The following is a 5712-nucleotide window of genomic DNA, read 5'->3' on the forward strand; positions in this document are numbered from 1 at the left end:
TAACTCATTCATGCTAAATTGTTGTTTAATATTTGCCAATAAATTGGAATATGTTGATATTAAAAAATACAAACACATATCTTGTTTGACATTTTTTTTGGACCATATAGGCAAGCATGAAATACCGTTTTGCAGTTAAACAATTTATCCATTTGTGATGGCAAACTGAGGATTTATTTTAATCTTTAAATTCGGGTAAGTATGTGTGTTAGGAATATGACTTTTATACAACTTCATATCCCAGTATCAAATGTGTATGATCCTGACAGAGATTTTGAAGTTTTTATTTTTCGGATATTTGGCAAATTTTTTGAAGTCACTGAAAACGATCTTTATGGCCACAATACATAAACAAAATGAAATAACCGCTTGTTTCTCCCTAAATCTATCTTCATATCATTACATTTTTTCCACATCTTTGTTCCACATATCATATCAATTGAATGTGGTTTGTGCGTGTCCTTTTTAAATATTTAAATGGAATAAAAGTTATTTTAGTCATTAGTAGGCAAGAGGTTATTTATTCGTGAAACTGGAAAGATTTTTTTCATTTCGTAGGATTTTTTCACAAATATATAAGTTAAAAGTGGTTAGTGCGGAACCTTTTTTACTACTTAAAGGGAATGGGCGGTATTTTAGGCATTAATAGGCTAAAGTTAATTTATTTCCGCTACTGGAAATCATTTTTTTTTTAGAAAAAAGTCAAAAAGTCGTAACCCTAATATGTATACTAGACTGACAAAAAACAATTTGTTTGGAACTTTTTTATATGAAATTTTATGGAGATAGAATAACTTTAACCCATGTCAACATAGCAATCTTTGTTTCTATTGTAATTTGTATGGGGCCAAAGGTAAAAATTCACGAAAATTTTCTAAACGCCGCAATTATGGGCCAATCGATGAAATAATTTGACCAGTTCATTGTTATGCTAAAATTGGGAAGGTCACTAGCAAAGGAACGTACTCTTTTCAATGATACGGCAAAAGTGCGATCTATCACAGGACGAAAGGAAGCTAGCACAAGCCTATTTAGTTCAAGTTACCTACATGCTGGAAGACCACATTGTCACTATAATGTGAAAGTGTATCAGGAGTATCGTAAGGCTACTGAAGAGAAGAACGCCACAAACTGGGAAATACTGCATAGCTAGACGAAGCGCCGAGGAAAAATATTGGCAGAGCACTTCTGTTTTTCTCCTGTAAGGAGTACAGAAGATCTAAATAGACAAATTAATCGAGCTTTTGGTATCAACCATGGACAGCTATGAAGACACTACAGAACCAATACTAAACGACTTTATTGAGTACTTATCGTCTAGCCAAGTAAGGCCAAAGTACAGCAATAAATAGGCTGAAAACCAATAAGGCGAAGGAACTGATGCAAAATTTGCATATCCAACGATTGAAACTGTAATGTAACCTCTTAATATTATTAAGATTCGAGTTTGTTAGCTTTCTAGTAAAGGCTGATGTTGCAGCTTAGGGAAATGTTGACGGCGGGAGCCATTGGAAAACTAGCTTACAGTCGGGATTCTATGGGGGGGTTCGTGTCTTCATTTCTCTAAACTCTGTTTGATTACAATTTTTATTTTAGACTCCCTTAAATAAATTAGATTTTATCACATTAACATTAAGTGTTCATATAACCCCAAGAAAAAAAACAAAGAAAGAGCCCCTATAGGGTTATTATTATAAATGAGAAAAAACAAACATGCAAATATTGATCATACTATACATAGCGAATTGCTGGATCTGAAAGATGGAGGGAGATCCAAGCCTCGAAACCCTCACCTACCTAATTTCCTAATGGCGTATAGATTATTAGAAACCCACATATGATACCCCTCACACTTTCACCCACACAGGAAACTAAAGAAGTTGATTTAACAATTCATATTAATTAGCAAAGTTTATTATAAATTCATCCTATATATAGTTTGATGTAACGTAATGTAAATGGGTTAAAATCAATCCGGATAATAGATAGTATAAGTTAATTCATAGTAATATGTGCCGAAAACGACTAATATAAACATTATAAATGGTATCTATATTTTTTTTCGTACACAATATTATTACGTAAATTACGTTAAATTTAAATATTTTTTTATAGTTATTTTTCACGTCTAATTCATAAGGGACAATTTATGTTGTTGTTAAATTTTTTTAGATATATGGAATGTTTGGATTGGTGTTTTCAATATTCTGTAGCTTAATTATAATTAATATTCTTCTTAGACCTGTTTCACTTCTAACTCGAGTAACGTTATTCTGCCAAGTAAAGAATGAAAGGTACTTATGTTTCTAAATCAGCATCGTAACACGGTGTGATTCAAAAAAATATATACATTCCTTCAATAAGATCTCAAATGTTATGAATGAACACACAAAGCACAGTAGTAGCAAAACGCTCATAAGAAACAAACAAAATATGTTCCCACGCTTTACATTGGGTGATGTGAGAGAACAAAAGAAGTAAAAAACAAAACAATTATCAATGGTTCATTTCCAAATTGTTTCTCTTTTTACTGAACAAGATTTGATATGATACTATGCTTTGCAATTACATTCATAAATTTATCATCACCAAAATATGCATACATACATATATAAATATATTTTTTTTTACTGATCTTTACACATTAGTACTCACCATACCAACAACAAAACGAAGAGGCCTCAGCGATCTGCAAGGTGGGTGATGACGTGGCTAATATGGGTTTCTCCATATAATATGATGCTAAATTAGAGAACTTTTATAGTTAATATGTATATATGTGATGATGATATGTACATCTAAAATTTTCCACTCTATGTTACACTGCAATTATTCTTTTTTTTTTTTTTCAATGATGTTATGACTGATTCTACGTTAGAATTAATTAACACATGTATATATATATAAATAGAGAGAGAACTTTTGTTTTAGCATTGATTTCTGGTTGTCTAATAAAATCTTGGTTGAATTCTGACTCTTTTTTTTTAAGCGTTTCACAAGGTTCTAGTAACAGACGGATTGATGTTTAATGTTTGGTGATGTCGTCGTCAAGGCAGCAACTTTTGAGCAATGGGAATTTTAAAGCCTCTGATGTGTGTTGATCTTGCTAGTAGAATTCTTGCTTTTTGGTGACCAGATTTTGAGATCGAAGCGGTGTGTAGTTAATCTCGGATTACGAATTTCTAACTGCTTGAACTTGGTAGAATTTGTTGATTTGCGAAGAATTTGTTGTAAGCGAGATCTCGCGGTCTGTCGCCACTTGAACTAATATTTTACAGGCGTGGACTCCAGCCACCCTCAACTCAGATGCCGCACAGATTTTTACAGCAATTCTTCGTTGGCTTTTTTTTTTTTTTTGTTATAATTGCGATGGCTAGTTAACCAAAATGAAAAAAATGTGGGGGCACTGGTGCACGACGAAAGTTGACTTACACCAAGTTACCTATTGGAAGATTGCTAATAAATTTGTGGCCACTTCATGAATTTTTTTGTAGAATTCTTACCCCTTAATTTTTTTTTGGAATTTGGCGAGATTAGTTTGGCAAATAAATGCTGCTAAAAATTACAGGGTTCTAAACCGATGCGCTCGAACTATTTGGTAACACGTGAGGATTTTTCCAGACTCCAAGGACGGAATTTTATCCCAATTTTCTGGAGCGCATGCACAGAGTTTTTTTAATAATCGATTTTTTTTTTTAATTTTGTACAATTAATTCACAGATTTATTTTATGCAAGGGAAAATGTTTTTCTCAATCACTTTTTGGGGAAGTTAGCAATATTTTTGCACGGATTACAAGATGTATTGATGATTAATTTTGTTTTTTTTTTTTTCAAAGTTTTTTAGATCTTTCTAGCTTTTATCTTTACCCTTTGATGGCTGGTTCAGAAAGGAAGTTAAACGATCATCGGTAGAAAAACTGTACGTCAAATGTCTGCTAGAGAGCGCGATTTGTGATAATAAGAAGAGAGGTACAATAGCGGGTACGAAAAATAGTACTCTAACCACTTAGTTAAACATAAACACTAAGCTTAGATCATGACGGTTTAATCCATAGTACCTTCACTATTGACGTACAAACTCATCATGCATGATGAAACTTTTTTGGAAATCAATTAAAGGGAATTGTGTACTAAATAAACAAATAAATCCGTAATATTTTCTGAAATTATTTTGTTTACTCGAAATGATGAAGAAACTCAATGTATTCATGCATATACAATTTTATACAACTTTTAAAATTTCTCAAAGTGGAATAAGAATAAACATTTCGAAAAATGTTGCTTGTTAAAGTTCTAACAGACTATTAGTTTTCTCATTACAAAACTGAATAAAATGGTAGCTTTGCTACAACATTTTAGTCAGAATAAGTAAATAAGTTTTTTTTTTTTTTTTTTGAGAATATTTTTCTTCTTGGAAATTTTAGCAAATCCAATCTCAGTTTGCTCGCTATGCAAGTGAGAAATTCTAAGACTAAGATCTTAAGTCTTTTGCGTGAAATGTTCCAATAGTCTTGCCAGACATATCTTCTAAGATGTAATAATGATTTCCGACTTTGTCTTTAATGCGGGCTTTCAAATATAATGGAGCTAATTTTGCGCTAAAACGCTTTTCTAAGCTGCTCTGTGCAAAATTACGTCTTAGCACTTCTTGACCAATTTTGAAGTTTTCCGTTCTAGTCCGCAGATTATATCGAGCTTTATTCGTGTTGTAAGCTTCTTGCATGTGTTTTTGGATATCTTTGCGTATAACTTGTAGTGCATCGTCTCTAGCTAAGTGACAGTTTGGTTCATCTAGTAAAGTCAGTTTTTTAAGCAAAGGGTAGGTTGACCCATGCGTAATCATATCGAATCCGTATAATGCATGATACGGTGACATTCGAATAGCTTGATGGATTGAGTTCCTCAGCGCGCAACTAATAGCGCTGATGTTTTCATCCCATTTAGTCTGATCTCCTTTCAAATAGGCTCTTATTCCGGCAATTATAGATCTGTTTACACGCTCGGAAGCGTTTGCCTGCGGTGAATACAGAGCGGTAAACATATGATTGATGCCTAAAGATGTGAAAAAGGCGTTAAGATCATTGGCCTTAAATTGAGACCCATTGTCGCTAATTATTGTCTCCGGTACTCCATAGCAATGAAATATTTGCTTCTCTAAGAAGTCTTTAATGACGGTGGAGGAAAATTTCCTCATCGGATGCAACCAATGAAATTTGCTGTGATGATCTAAGACAATAAGCAAGCCAATGTTTCCCGATCTACTTCGTGGGTACGGACCAAGTAAATCAATATACAGGCGCTGAAAGGGCCTTTCGGAAATAGCTTGATTTCCCATTTCTGGCTTCATAACAAAATTTGGCGCTTTTGTAGACTTGCAAATCTCGCAATTACGTACAAAATCACGCACATCGTGCACCATTTTAGGCCAATAAAACCATCTTCTTAATAAATTCAAGGTTTTAGATATGCCTCCATGCGCTGCCGTATTTGCGTTATGAAATCGAATTATCAAATTTTCTCTTAAGTCAGTGGGTATCCATAATTTCCAGGCGTTTCCCTCGTCTTGCTCTATCCCATTATAATGTTGTGTGCGGATATACACAAATCGGTCCACAACTTTCATATCTGGAAATTTATTGGATTCCTGTTGAAGTTTCTCAATTAGATTTTTGTACTCGTTACTATCAAAAGCAGAGGAATGGAGATCAACT

Source organism: Musca autumnalis, unplaced genomic scaffold (genome assembly GCF_047663935.1).
Source record: "Musca autumnalis isolate F117 unplaced genomic scaffold, ASM4766393v1 scaffold_2, whole genome shotgun sequence".
Classification (NCBI taxonomy): Eukaryota; Metazoa; Arthropoda; class Insecta; order Diptera; family Muscidae; genus Musca; species Musca autumnalis.